At 36.5% G+C, this 15,688-nt stretch overlaps 1 long non-coding RNA gene across 1 annotated transcript; it reads right to left on the bottom strand.

Annotated features, from left to right (window-relative positions):
* Positions 1–1,749: 1,749 nt before the first annotated feature.
* LOC128892799 (uncharacterized) lies at positions 1,750–13,354 on the bottom strand. The gene is made up of 3 exons (XR_008461182.1): positions 13,115–13,354; positions 3,391–3,565; positions 1,750–3,301 (listed from the first exon to the last, which is right to left on the bottom strand). It is a non-coding gene; the product is annotated as an uncharacterized LOC128892799 (long non-coding RNA).
* Positions 13,355–15,688: the final 2,334 nt, after the last annotated feature.

Below are 15,688 nucleotides of genomic sequence, written 5' to 3'. Positions count from 1 at the left end.
ATAACCCTCTACACGGAGGGCGGTGCGGGCGCAGCGACGTGCCGCCTGCACTAGCGAGATGGACGGCTCGCTTTGTTGCAGAAATTACGGGATTCCAGCCACCGGTGCCGAGTGTCCTTCGACCCCCCCGGTGCACCCTTTTTCGCTTCCCTTGGCCCGCCTAACCCTTCGCCGTCTCCGTCGCGTTGTTGTCCGTCGTTGACGATCTGCGTCGACGCGTTTTCGCGTCCTTTTGTGCTGCCTCCTTCCTTTCTTTGTCTAGGATCAGAACGAACTCTCGTCGAAGCTCCACTTCTCCAGCGAACCGCCAACCATGCTGCGATATTTGTTCGGGTCGAACGCGAGAGACGCCGAAATATGTTGCTCTCTGGTCCGGCCCAGCCTCTTTGTAGCTTTTATGCCCGTTCCGTGACGAGCGACCGCTTCCGGGACGCCTTTTGTTTGAATTGCGAGCATTCAGGGGTGAGATAGATGCTCGCCGCTGATAGAACTTCGGTGTAATTAAATTCTTTTTTTGACCGTACCGGCTGGGTTATCTCTCGTTCGAAACGTTAGATATAGCCAAGCGTCGATCAACCGAGCTAATAGAAAGATGATTCGTTTCGATGATTGATCTTTCCGGTAATCGGTTTAACAGGACTTAGAAATGTCGGATACGGTAATGAAGAATACAGTCAAGACTCTTGTAATCAGTATCAGTATTTATTATATGTGTTTCAACTATAAAGCCATTGTTATTACCCTGACGCTTTTTATTAATTATACGTTTACCACGGTAGTATGTATCGCTCACATTCTTCTTCTTTGTAACTGACTTTGAAAAGGAGGAGGTTACTCAATTCGACATGTATATACATATATATATTGAAATATAAATACTGAAATATAAATTAATGTTAAAAATGTAAATAATTTGAAGTATAGGAATTTTCCCCCTCTTCTGTAATTTTTATTTATGTAAAACATTACCGTACAAAACAATTGTTTTAAACAATATTATCATACTACATAGTGTACATGTTTTGATATTTATCGATTCTTTCTGTATCTCTAATATGTATTTGATAAGTACAAATTATTTATTTACGTACAACAAAGTAACATATAAAAACACAAGTACATTTCTTCTAACACGGTAATATCTGTACCTATATAAAATGAACGATTTTTATTTGTAAACATCAATTGTTATACCAAGCGACCTTTAATATCTTGTTATTCTGTAGTAACTAGTGACCTTATTTGTTTTTCGGTTATCGCTCAAGTATTCCATCGACAATTATCACAATTGAACTAATTATCGAAGCAATTTCTTTTGGAAACGTTTATCGTTAATACTTCATTTATCCTTGAATTAATCTTTCGCTTCTCCCTTTCAAGCAGGTCAAGTTTGGAGTAATTGTTTTCGTACTTCCACCAGAGAATAATAACGGTTTGCAAGAAAGAATTCTGTTGACTGTTTCCGTACTCCTGATTGCCGTTTCGGTATGTAAAGGTAATGCCTCGAGTCATTAAGGCTCATCCTTGTAACGTCTCCATAAATATTCGCTAATGCGTTCGCAAATGGCACGCTCCCCTTAAAGATTCATCAAACGAACTATTTTTTGTGCTATGTAATTGCACCGAACAGCAATTACAAATAAATCACTCTATGCAAAACTAGTGTGTATAAAACGAACGTGAAAATTCAGAGGATTAATTTACTTTTTATAATCATAATTTATATTTGTTTAATGTACTATTATAGTGGTTCTCAATTTCTCTTATTTTCAATTATTCTTTTTAAAGTAATATATTATCAATGTTACAATTTTTGCGTTGTTTGATATAACAATTGTGAGTGCATGATTAATAAGTTGAAAATGTATATAAATGTATTGTTCTAATTCGAAAAATATCACTTATGACATTCGTGAACGATTGATAACGTATTAAAAACGCTAATAAGTAATCAATGATTCCGAATTTTTCCCCATGTGCACTACGTATTTCACTAACGTTTTTAACAACTTTTTCATTATATTGCCGATAATTAATTGTGGATTTACAAATTCTTGAATCAAAAAGTACCTTATATATAATTCAGGTGACTTAACTATTCAGAAATGAACCATTGTTTAACCTTTTCGGTGCTCTGCGCGAGTATATTCGTCAAATTATTTTGTTCTTGTCGTGCTCAAGACGAGTTAAATCGCATGAACTTATTGTTAATAAGTTAACTCGTCTTGAGCTCTTTCATATGTAAAAAGCTCATGCGATTTAACTTGTCTTGAGCTCGACAAAAACAAAATAATTTGACGAGTATACTCGCGCAGAGCACCGAAAAGGTTAACATCCTTTTTTCAAATATCTCAAAACATCAAAACAATCGGTAACACTCGATCCAACTGTTCGCAGTGTTTCCTTTTAACCATTAGTTGATCCGTTCAACAAGGAACATCTAATCTAGACATCAGATTATGTCCTCCCCTTTGATATCGTTTTCCACTTGAATCAAGGCGTGCAAAACTTGCGGCATGCAACTAATATCCCCGTTTAATTGATATAAGTACCAATTGAAAATCTTAAAAACTCGCGAGGGTTTTGCCTTATTTTCCGGGAACCATACAATTCCGCGCGTCTATTCAATTTCCTTCTTTCATGTCGGATTCACCCTCCCGATGAAATAGCAATTATGACTCCTTCTACCCCTGGCTTCTATAATTCTTGTGGTAATTACGGGGCAAAGGAGGAGTAACGAAGGGATTCTGAAAGGACTTGGAATGCTCGCCGGCGTGCTGTCAATGCACGTTCGAGAAAGGTGGTAAGGAACGATTGAACCAAAAGAAGGAGAAGGAGTAAGAGAGAGAAAGAGAGTTGCGTCCCGCAATGCGACACAGCTTCTGATCCGACTGCAAGCTCAGTCAGCGTCCTCGAGATCAGTCAAAGAGTCCACGTGGCTTTCCTCTAATACTTGCTAATACTCGCTGTTTTATCTATAAAATAAAAATAGAAATCATAATTTTCATACAAATTATATACAGATCATTTAGTTCCTTCCATTGTACACTCTGTCGGGTCGTAGTATATTTCAACTGGCCAATTTCAATATATGTAGCTGTCAAACTTTATCGTATTTCCTGTAATACTTGCACGATTCTTCTTGTGATATTTTCATAATTACTACCAGATATCCTTCACTCAGGTAAAGTATGAGAATTTCACAACTGCAGCTCCTATTTTTGGAGAGCACCAAAATATTGCTGTAATTCGTCTTTGATAAATAATAACAATATTGATGACGGTTGGTAGCACGATCAACCTGAAATATCAAAGTAAATGCCTTACAAGGTGTCTGGAAAAAAAAGTTCGGCCCATGGAGCGTTAAAGTGTGTGAAATAAATTAGTTACCATTATTACATGATTGCACTTCGTCCATCCAGTGGCATTGATTTAACTGTAAACTCAGTCACCGTTATTGAAAAACTAGGAATTTACTTGATTTTCATATAAATTTGCTGTAACCTAGTGTACTGGTGACATAAAGGACATGTCCAATGATAAGAATGCTTCGTCAAAAGGTCATCTGAAACTCAACATATTTTACATAATTGAATTTGTCTTTTCATCAGCTACAATTTTACAATAATAAAAATACCCCATTCTAAGCGATAAAGCTCGTGATCCACATTATATTTGTCTTGTTGATTCAAAGTTACAGTTAAAGTCTGAATAAATATATAGTAAAAATTTGGAAACTTTGTGTTTTTTCATTTCGCTATAAAAAATTCTGAAAGAACCTTAAAAAACGGTCGTCACACGGGATGACCTCCTTAAAGTATAAATGCGTTCTATTTTCTGAAAGTGCAAATGAACGCCATTTGTAAACGAGTATCCGCATGACAAGAACATAAAGTAGCGAAATGATAAAAAAGCTTTAAAACGCTGATCGTTTATCCTATCGTTTGTTCATTATCTCGGAGGTATTAAATGAGTGACTCTTTTGTCGGGATGAAAACAGGCAGCGAGTTTATAAAGTAAAGAGTGGATACTTGGAAGCGCTGTAATATCTTTTGATGGCCGATACAAACAGCTTTGGTAAATTTCATTAAAAATAACATTCGAGTCTTTTATTTCACCCAAAATTATTTTGAAATAATTAAAATACCGGTTCGTTAAAAATGGTAAGTATTTCAAATAGTAAAGTTATTTCATTATTTGAAAAGTCATTAGTATTTCGAATAAACTTTGAAATTATAAATACTTATTTTAATACGTATTTGTATTTGTATTATGACTTTGAAAAAGAGATCATATTTTAATGTGAAATTTCTCGCTCTTTCCGAATCTGGCCTCAAAAATAAGGATCCCTATTTGAAAAATGAAAGTTGACCTCCGAACAACCTTCAAGGTCATGGCTAAGATCAAATCTGATGTTACAGAAAAACAGATTTTTTTCGAACCGTAAAATTGACGTTGAGTCATTTTTTTCCAATAATGCAGAGATTCTGAGATGAGGGGTGGATCCATTACTTTTTGAAAGCCTTGTATAATAAATATAATGTAACACACATACACGTGTGTGTGTGTGCATGTATTTTAAACGAATTTTGTACCACGTATAATTGAAACATTATTTTATGTCTGTCCTTATTCAAAACTTCAAAACATGTTACTTTATGTTTCTTAGCTCATTTAATTCATTATAACATAGAACATTTAGGCTTAAATAAGCAGAAAGAATAGTAAAGAACATTCTATGAACTAATAAACTATCAGCAATCCAAATATTCGACATTAATTTTATGTTTCAGTTCAATTTTTTCAGTTAAATATCATTTTAAAGTCATCTGAATATACTTCATCTGAACGTATTTTCATGTCAACTACGTATTGCGATAGAAAAAAATTCATTTGTAATTGGACCTTGAAATCTCTCCAAAAAAAAGACGTTGGAAAAAACAATTCTGTACCATTCAAATTCCATGTAAAATATTTTCTCTATCATCACAATCGGAAGAGATATTCAGGTGTTCTGGTTTATACGTGACACCCTGTATATCTTTGTAGTGCTTACGAAATATTTTATTAGATAATTTTACTCTTATCAAACAAAAATTTGGATTATAGTAGGGTCGATTTAATTCATTTTATTCAATGGCTTCTGTCAGACTTAATAATTCATAACGTCCACTATATGAAATACTTTAATTTTCTTTATAATGTATTACTTATACAAAATTACCTGTATGCAATACTAAATAGGATAATTTTTTAGACATATTGGAACTTATAGTAATTACATTTGACCTTGGAAGTTACAACAATTATAGTCAAAAATAATATCTCTGTTGAATACCTCAATGAGTAGTACTAACAATATTTGTTCTTTAAGTTTGTCAATATCTAACATAAAAAATTATGTTATCAAATATTCATTTTGTTCGGGAATTAAAGTGGACAAGATATAAAACTCTCCGTTGAAAGAGGAAAAAATGCGAATTTATTTTAAAATACCACGGTGTACAACGATTGATGTTCTCTCTGTTCGCTCGTGCGTCTTCGAGTTCTACAAATCGAAATCTGATTTCGCTTCGCCGGGTGACAATCGAAGATACCTCGCACCACCACTCCTCACCCTAGGTGCCATCCTCGTCGAGTCCAAGAGGCGCGCCCATTGGCCCTGGTTTTGGGACCAAGGCCCAATCAGGGCGCCCCGGCTTATCGTGGAACAAGGGTAGGTGGTCGCTCGGCGTCTCACGAAAAGCCCCAAGCCACTCATGGGTTTTTCCAAGCCCACGGCATGCTCGACCGCCGAGGCTCGGAACTACGCGAGATTCTAAAGACCTTATAAACGGTCACCCCTAGATGGATATTGCCGGCAATATCAGCCATCGGTTCGAAACAGCCTCGCCTCGCTAGCATGCCGTAAACTATTGTCACCTTTCGCTGTTTCTCCGCATCGCTTGAATAAAAATATTAAAGACTTATTTCTATGATTTCCGAATAACAATCGCGGTACTAAATTCATCGGCATCTTTATCTTGCCGCTGGAAGTCGAGGAAGCGCCCAAATGACTGCCTGTGCGCATTGTTCGCACTCTATTCCAAAACATCCCAAGTGTACCCTGTGTGTACCCGAAACGCCTCCCAACGGTTTCGTCTGCTGGCTTGCAACCACGGGTCGGCTTTTGGTCCTTCCCGCGCTGAGGTCGACCTTCAGTTTAAAGCCTAATCCCTATGCGAGGTCTGTTGAAGTCAGGGGATGGTCAAGCCATGCCCTCACTGAGTAGCCATGATAGCCGTGAATCGCCCTAACGATTCACGCAGATGCAGATTCGACCGCGAAGAATCGCCCATGTTCTTTACTAGCAGTCATTATCGTCCCTCCTCGTTCCATCAGGTTAATTCTATCCGGAACAATTTATTGCAAGAGGTTATAAACAATAGATTACAAGTTCTCATTATGAAGTTGTCATTAATGAAGAAAATTAATATGAAGGATAATGAAAAACTTCGGATTTTGCAATTGAAAATTTATTCGGCGCACTCGCTGTAGAGTGCATTTCAAACGTCATTTGGCTTCTGGCTCTTTGAACGGCTCGTCGATACCTTTTCCGTGCTCTCCTTTTACCTTTAAACTACTGAAACGGGTTATTCGTAGAATTAACGTCTATGTATCTCCGTCGAAGGTTTCTTTTAAAAGGAAATTGCGAAGACGTTGCTATCGAAGTTGTTTATGAAACCCTTTCAAGTCAGACTTTGCCAAGGCCCGTAAAGCGAACTTCGGTAAGTGAATCGAAAAAGGACGTAACTTGGAGCGCTGCGCCTTCTTCTTTCAGTTTTCAAAATAGTAGAAAAACCAAGGTACTTGATTCAGCTCGAAAATACTAAATAATACTTTATCTTCATAGGAATTTCCCTAAAGCAATAGTGCGCACAAAGAGTTTGTTGAATTAAAACATTCTCGATTGCTGAATACACGCCATCTTGAATATTATTCCTGGTTGCTGCTGGTGTGAACCAGAGCTGTAACAAAACGATTACTTGACCAAGTAATTGAATAATTGCCATTACAATTACTCTGTCGCATGTAATGGTATTCCTAATTACTTAATTGCTACCAGTAATCCCATGCATTACTTAATAATTCCTTATAACGACCCAGAAAGTAATTAAAAGGTGTCTCAAATCTAAAGTAGTAAAAAATACCCAAAAGTAATTAAAAAGTAATTATAATTACTTTTGTAATTACTTTCAAGTAATTGTAGTGACATGGACAGTAATTGTTAAAAGTAATGATCGGTGGCAAAAGTAGTCCAAAGTAATTAAAATTAATTAGAAGTCAGTAATCATTACTTTTAACAATTACTGTCCATGTAACTGCAATTACTTGAAAGTAATTAAAAAAGTAGTTATAATTACTTTTTAATTACTTTTAGGTACACTTAACTACTTTAGATTTGAGACGCCTTTTAATTATTCTCTGGGCAGTTATAAGTAATTATTAAAAAGTAATTGAATTACTCAGTAATTAAGAATAAGGTATTGCATAATTACTAAAAAAAAAAAAAATCAACAATTACTTAAATAATTGCTTTCTAATTCCAAAGTAATTGTTCCAAATTGTAATAAATTCCAAAATAATCATTACTTTGCAGCTCTGGTGCGAACTCATCTTTGCAAGTTCTGTTTCTAAATGCTACAACATTATCGTAATTTCCTAGAAAATGAATAATAAGAGAATAGAAAGAAATAGGAAGGAATAGTATAATCGAAATAATTTCAAGCATCTTCATTAAAGAAAATTATTCATAATATCTCAGGAGCTAATCCTTTTTTTATCACTTTACTCTTATACTTTTTTTATATAAAATAACGAAAGTATTCAATCTATGAAAGGAATATGCCATAAATATTTCCATTTAAACTAATATAAAATAATAATGCATTTATCGAATGCACATTCACCATTGCACATATACAAAAAATATCGTCCTGCAAATATAGTATTCTTTGTAATATTTATCTTTTCCCTTTGACAGTTTTCTATAAGGGCAGTGATAACGAAGTTATGAGTTGTCAAACATATTTGGCCCACCCTGTATATCAAATCATTGAATGGAATTTCTTAACTATTTTTTTCTATATGTCTCAATTAAAGCCTTTCTTTTCTTAATTTGGAAATAAATTATTCATATTGTTAGAATTGTATTTTTATAAAACTTTATTTCCTAAAGGATTACAACGTATATAATGTTAAAGGAAAGATGTCCGAAATTCACGACGACCCGTACCACTAGACTTGTTTCGACGGACTGTGATCGTCGCTTTCTGGCCCTGCTAGGACCCCACCCCTCTTTCTGCTTTAAGGAGAAACAGACCCTTTTCCTCAAGGCCCGAAAGTGGCAATCGTTGCATTCCAACACATATTATAATATTTACAATGGTAAAATAAATTCCTATTTAGGTTCAGTTTTTGTAGGTACGTTTTCATAGATTTTATTTTGCATAAAAATCCGTAATTATAACTCTGGTACTTTATTGTACTTTTCGACAATCACTGTATTAGATTTCTATACTTTAGCCAATCGTGAATGTATTAGTAGAAGCGTTGATCAAACTTATTTCATTCCTAACCCACTTTTAGCAAATTTTCGATTTGTTTATATATACGTTCCAAACGGGTATTTGTTCTTGCGCTATGAATTTTCGCTTCCCTTATGATTTATGGCCGTTCACCGCCCAACAATCACCCTTGTAAACATTCCACGCGAGGACGGTAAATGCTGACTTACAGTCGAACTTCGTCGAAAGGAGCATTTACGTGTTTATCGCAGCAGCGACAAAGGAAGTATGTTACTAAAAGTTTATGAAACACGGGGCTGTTCATTGGAACAGAGTGCCGTGAACGTGGCAACACAAATCCAGAGCTTCCTTGTCCGTTGGGTCGGGGCATTTTGCCCGCGGAAACGTTACGTTCTTACGAGATCTACACTAACGCGCAAAACTTAGCGGACAAATTTTTAAACGGTTCAAAAACATGGAAGATTTCAACCGATTGGAATTAAACTCCGTGAGGAGTAGTTTTGTAGTGTCCTCTGGGCGTGTGTAAAGTTACATGGGCGAGGGTTGATGCGAAGGGGTTAATTCGCCGCCCTAAAGGGGAGGGTGTAGAAAAACGCCTCTTTGAAACAGGCCAGGGATGACGGAAGGGGTTGAAAAATTCAAAAAAACCTTTGGGACGACTCTCCTTGATGCTCTCTACAAAATGCACCCCTTGAAATCCGACTCGGACAAACCCAACCCCCACAACCTCCCACCCCCTCTAAAATCCACAATTTTTGGACGACGGTGTCGACTTTGCGCTCAATGCATTCTTTGGACTCCCTCGATCCAGATAATGCTATCATTCATACCGTGTTCCCCATAGGCGCCCTTTGGTGGGGTGGGGGGGGGGGGGGAACACCTTGCAAATTTTCAACGCCCTTCGTAAAAAAACACTTCCATGCATCGGAGGGCGATGAAATTCACTATGTTTGTTCTCGATACGTTAACGATGAATGCCGAAAAGGTCTCGTTTCGAAGACTGCCCCCGGAGCTGAAGGGAGGAGGGCAGAGGTAGGGGTGGTCCACCCCCAAGTGTAAGGGTTGGAACGCTGTTTCGTTGCATGGATCACATGTCCAACAGTCCAGGGCATCGGGCTGACACAGTTTTGATCTCTTTTTCCAGCGTGAATAGCAATAAAATACGAAAATGTCGATTTTTTTTAAAAACTTGCTTCCAACTTCAGGCCCATCCGCAGAGTGAACGAGTAACCTCACGTCAACGTCGTTCATGGATTCGGACGCGCGAATGCTTCGTTAACAGATCCCCAAAAATCAGATTTTTTGAATCACGCTTTTGTTGTCAAATCAGAGCATATTTGAAAGAGTAGTAAGTGGGCTGGTCGGAAACGGCATTCAAAAGTGGTACGAGACCCTGCGTCCGTAGTGATCAGCCCACGTTAAATTGGAGTCCGGTCTGGTCTGACTACGTAGGGGTGCTGGCCCTCACTCCGTTTCTGAATGCCGGCTGCGTTTGGCCCACTTATTACTCTTTTAAATCTACTCCAATTTGACAACGAACGCGTGATTGAAAAAATCTGATTTTTTGGGTATCTGTTAATAAAGCATTCGCGCATCTGATAGCATGAACGGTGTTGGCGTGGGGTTGCTTGTTCACCCTGCAGATGGGCCTGGGGGTGGGTTTTCCCCCAAAAACCCGTTACCCGTTTCGTAATTTATTGCCATTCACGCAGGAAAAAGGCATCAAAACTGTGTCAGCCTGATGTCCTGGACTGTAGGACATGTAATCCACGCAGCGTGACAACGTTCCAACCCTTACACATGGAGGTGGACCACCCCTACCTCTGCTCTCCCCCTCCCTTCAGTTTGGGGGCAGTTTTTGAAACGGGACCTTTTCGGCATTCATCCTTAACATATCGGGAACAAATATGGTGAATTTTATCGCCATCCGATGTGTGGAAGTGCTCCCTTATGAAGGGGGTTGCAAATTCGAGAGCTGTTCCACCCCCCTAAAGGGTGCCTATGATGTGCACGGTATGTGTGATGGCATTATCTGGATCGAAGGAGTCCAGAGAATGCATTGAGCGCAAAGTCGACACCGTCGTCCAAAAATTGTGGATTTGATAGGAGGTGGAAGGTTGTGGGGGGGGTGGGTTTGTCAGAGAGGGATTTCAAGGGATGCATTTTGTAGAGGGCATCAAAGAGAGTTTCCCTAAAGGTTTTTTTAATTTTTTTAACCTTTTCCATTACTCCTGGCACCTTCAGAAGTGATGTTTTTCGACGCGCCCCCCTTTAAGGGGGTGAATTAACCCCTTCTCATCAACCCTTACCAATGCAACTTTACACACGTCTAGGGGGCACTTCAGAAGTACTCCTCACGCAGTTTCATTTTAATCGGTTGAAAACTCCCATAGTTACGAGGGTTTGAAAAAGTGTCCCTATCATGACTGTGTGACGGTATAATTGTATGGTTGTGTAATTAAGTGATTATGTGATTGTATAACTGTGAGATTCTTTGACTATACGATTAAGTAGTCGTATGATCGTATGACTATATGATTGTATGATCGTGTGACTGTATGACTATACAATTGTATGCATAGTTGTGTGATTATAAGACTACAAGAGTGTATGATTGTACAGTTGTGTAATTAAGTGATCATGTGATTGTATCATTGTGTAAATGTACGAGTATACAATTCTGTGATCTTGTAATCGTGTGATTGTTTGACTATACGATTGTGTAATTGTGTAATTGGATAAGTGTGCAATTATGTGATTAATTACACTAGTTTACAGCTAAAATGTACATTCAATTCCACAATTTTTTTCTTATGTACTTTGACCTACTAAATTCGAAAATCGCAAGAAAAAATTTTTCTATGTATAGGTTTTTTTTATATGAATTTTTGAAACTTTTTTCGATTTTTTTCTGACATACCTTCACATTTTAGGCCACATCTCGAGTTAGAAACGCCCGATTGAGTCGCACAGGACGCCATTTTAAAAGTAATCGAATTTCCAACAATTGCTTTTAATATTATTTTCTAATCGGTTCGATACTTTAAGTGTTCCGAGCCAATATATATGAGACAAAAACAGACTAAAATTGGAATTTTTGTACCTTTACTCAATTGTTCCTAACTCCGGTATTTATTCATAGATTTTCTTCAACAAAGGCTGTTTTCTTCGTAAAAGTGCGATCTATGCGTAAACAATAAGAAAATGGACATAATTTGACAATTTATATTTTTCCATGGCGATGGAAGAAATATTCGTGTTCTATTTTAGCCGAAAAAATCAAAATTTTTTCATATATATTGGCTTGTAACACTTAAACTATTGAACCGATTGGAAAAAATGTCAAAAGCAATTGTTGGAAATTCGAGTACCTTTAAAATGGCGTCTTGTGCGACTCAAACGGATGTTTCTAACTCGAGATATGACCTAAAATGTGAAGGGATGTCAGAAAAAAACTCGAACAAAATATCCCAACACCACCATGTAACACTATGATACAAAGTAAAATCCACGAATTTTAACTGTTTCGATCACAATGATATATTTTTGAAGTACTACGAAGTATCTAATGATTAATTTCTTGAAACTATAATGAAACAATTATCAACTCTGATTTTTCTTTACCACGAATTATTTAAATAATAACAATTACTTTGTAGAAAAGTGTGTTATTGGTTCAGTTTTTCTCCTTACTATATATATACCTACTTTATGATTTATATTTTGAATCTCAAATTTCGTAAATCATATATGTTGTAAGTTAATGAGTTTATACTTCCAAAACTTCTTTGAAAAATAATTATTTTTCACAAATTGCAGCAGTTCTTTCCAACACAATATGATTAATAGAACAAGCAAATTCAGCCTGAAGCTAAAGTTCTAAATGCTTACAATCTATGAACATTCAAAAACCCTAGTAAAACAGGATAAAGTTTAGCCGTATTGCTGTGCGTGATCTACGAAGAATACAGGGTGGCCCACATAACTATTAACAGCGCAATATCTTGGAAACTATACCATCGATTTTAAAGTTCTTGGTCTTAAATTGCATGGATCTAAAGGGCTTTTCTAGCTACATAAACGTGAAGTGGCTCCCCTTTCCCCTACAAGAGGGGCGGGGTACGTTTATAATTTTAAATGAAACTCCCTATAAAACGTTACATATTTAGATTAAACAGGATAAAACAAGTAAATTTTGTTTGAAACATTTTTTTGTTAAATGTTTCCATAATGATATATAAGAATTTATAGTTTCGATTTGTAGGTACCTAGTTAATGCGCTTGGAAATAGCATTATTGAATTATACGGGCTTGAATCCTTTACTTACACTTGAGGAAACCAAAATAATGTGTATTTACAATTCTTGAGTTTGACTCAATTATGTACAGTATATAAGTATATACAACATATACTCTATATAATTTATATAATTAGCAAAGTGTTAATCGAATTATCAAATGTCAATCAACGTTGTCAAGCGTGTTCATTCATTTATTATTATTTGAATAATATTCTTCGACGTCTGGTTGATAATTCTCATACGTACCATGTGGGCTGATGGGTTTCAGCACGCGCAAGTAAAATTGAGGGAAATCAAGCTCGGTCGAAATGATTTGTCATTGGCTTGAATTTCGACGTGTACAGGCATAAATTTCGACACACGGAAGTAGAGAAATCGTGTGTCATCGTGCGACATTTCCAGACTGAACAATTTATGAAATTGCAATATCGAAGTAGCTCAACGCTTCAGCGTTTCGCGCTGCCACTTCCGCGGACGAGATTGTAAAAACTGCACGTTGCGTTCGCTTTCATCTGTCATTCGAATGTTTACGATGGGTTTAAAACGGAATAATCGATAGAGTTCAACGAATTTATTGCTAACATTAGAAAAATATGTAAAACGAAACGAAACAGTATTTACTTGACCTCAGTGCTCGCTACTTTTCTTTCCATATACAGGTTATCCCAAAAATGTTGGAGGTTTTTAAAAGAGGTGGTTTGGGGGATGATTTAAAACAACTTTTTCCTTAGGGAACTTTTTCCTTAGGAATTGTCCCTTTTCCTAAGGCAAAAGTTGTTTTAAATCACCCCTCGAACCACCCTTTTCGAGGACCTCCAACATTTTTGAAACACCCTGTATAGTGTTCAGCCCTTACATTTAAACATTGGAGAATTTTGAGCACTCCATTAAGTTGTTATTTATACTACGTTTCAACTCTTTGGTTTAGAGTTATCTCCAGGACCTAATAAAATAATTTTTTGGAAAAAAAATTTAACCGACCTCAAAAAAGGTACAGTGAATAGTATGAAATAATTTCTAGTTAATTTATATGAATAGGCACTAGCTCTAGATATAATTGCTTAAAAGTATGGGAAAATGCAGTGAAAAGCATGAAATAATTTCTAGTTAATCTACATGAATACGCACTAGCTCTAGATATAATTGCTTAAAAGTATGGGAAAATGCAGTGAAAAGTGTGAAATAATTTCTATTTAAATTGCATTATTATTCACCATCGTTTGATGAATTTGGTTAAATTATTAAATACATCATATTAAATGCAATGCACCTTTTTCGGAGGCGGCACAGATGTAAAAACTTTTTAATTCCGGTTTGGGTTAGCTTTTTGGTAGAGGCGGCAATATTGAATGCTGTCAATGTATACATGTTTATTGTCTATGAGGAATTAATAGTTAATGTATGTACACGGAAATATAGTGTGAGTAGTTTGGGCTTTTTTGGAGGGGACTGGCTTCCATATTGATTACTGCTAATGTATAAACTCTCCACATGGAAATACTGTATGAATAGGTTTGGGATAGTATTCGGTGGGAGCGACGATATTGAATAGTGTTAATGAATATGATGTCTAAAGCGGCTATAGTAATAGCAATAATTAATGTCATATTTTTTGCTCCTCGAACAGAAAGTTAAACCAAGTTTGATAATATTAACTTTGGGGATAGCTGAGATGATGCTGAACTACGATTGTATTTGCAAAAATTTCGAATGGTGTCGAATATTAACGAAAACGAAGCACTATCCGCAAAGGAAATTGTGGTTCAGAATTGTATCAGCTACCCCCATTTCCGGTTCTTACACTAATTCAACGACACTCTGTATACTCTACCCATGGAAATACTGTATGAATAGGTTTGGGATAGTATTTGGTGGGGGCGGCGATATTGAATAGTGTTAATGAATATGATGTCAAAGTGGATGTAATGATAGCAATAAATAAAGACCATATTTTTCGTTTCTCCGACAGAAAGTTAAACCAAGTTTAGCAATTTTTGATATACTTAATTCTAAATTTTGCGCCGTCTCCGAAAAAGGTGCATTCCATTTAATATGATGTATTTAATAATTTAACCAAATTCATCAAACGATGGTGAATAACAACGCAATTTAAATAGAAAGTATTTCACACATTTACCTGCATTTTCCCATACTTTTAAGCAATTATATCTAGAGCTAGTGCGTATTCATATAAATTAATTAGAAATTATTTCATACTATTCACTGTAACTTTTTTGAAGTCGGTTAAATTTTTTTTCTAAAAAATTATTTTATTTCACTCTTTTTAGTGGCAATCTATAACCAATAGGTTTCATGCAATAACAACAGTTATGAGCAAAATACAGGATAATCCGATCCAGATTAATTCCATATTTGTATAACCTTTCAGCATTCCTGATAATCTCATTTGCAACTATACAGGGTGTCCCAAAAACGTTGGAGGTCCTTGAAAAGGGTGGTTCCGGGAGGTGGGGCGATTTGAAACAATTTTTAGCGAGAATGGTGTTCGAGGCTTCGTTAAGAAGATATTGCATAAACAAAAACCCCCGACCAATCAGAGCGTAGCATAGGCTCCGCAGGCGCTTTTCCGGCATACTCGCGCTCTGATTGGTCGGGAGTTTCTGTCAATATCTCCTTAACGAAGCCCCGAACAACATTTTCGTTAAGAAAAAATTGTTTCAACTCATCCCCCACCCCGAAACACCCCATTCAAGGACATCCAACATTTTTTGGACACCCTGTATAATTACAAATGGAATTATCAGGAATACATTTGCAACTACATGTGAAAGGATTGATTGCGTTTGGTAAATTCCTTGT

This window comes from Hylaeus anthracinus, unplaced genomic scaffold, assembly GCF_026225885.1.
Source record: "Hylaeus anthracinus isolate JK02 unplaced genomic scaffold, UHH_iyHylAnth1.0_haploid 18342, whole genome shotgun sequence".
Taxonomy (NCBI): domain Eukaryota; kingdom Metazoa; phylum Arthropoda; class Insecta; order Hymenoptera; family Colletidae; genus Hylaeus; species Hylaeus anthracinus.
Note: the sequence above shows the minus strand (reverse complement) of the source record. Positions and strands in the feature narration are given on the sequence as shown.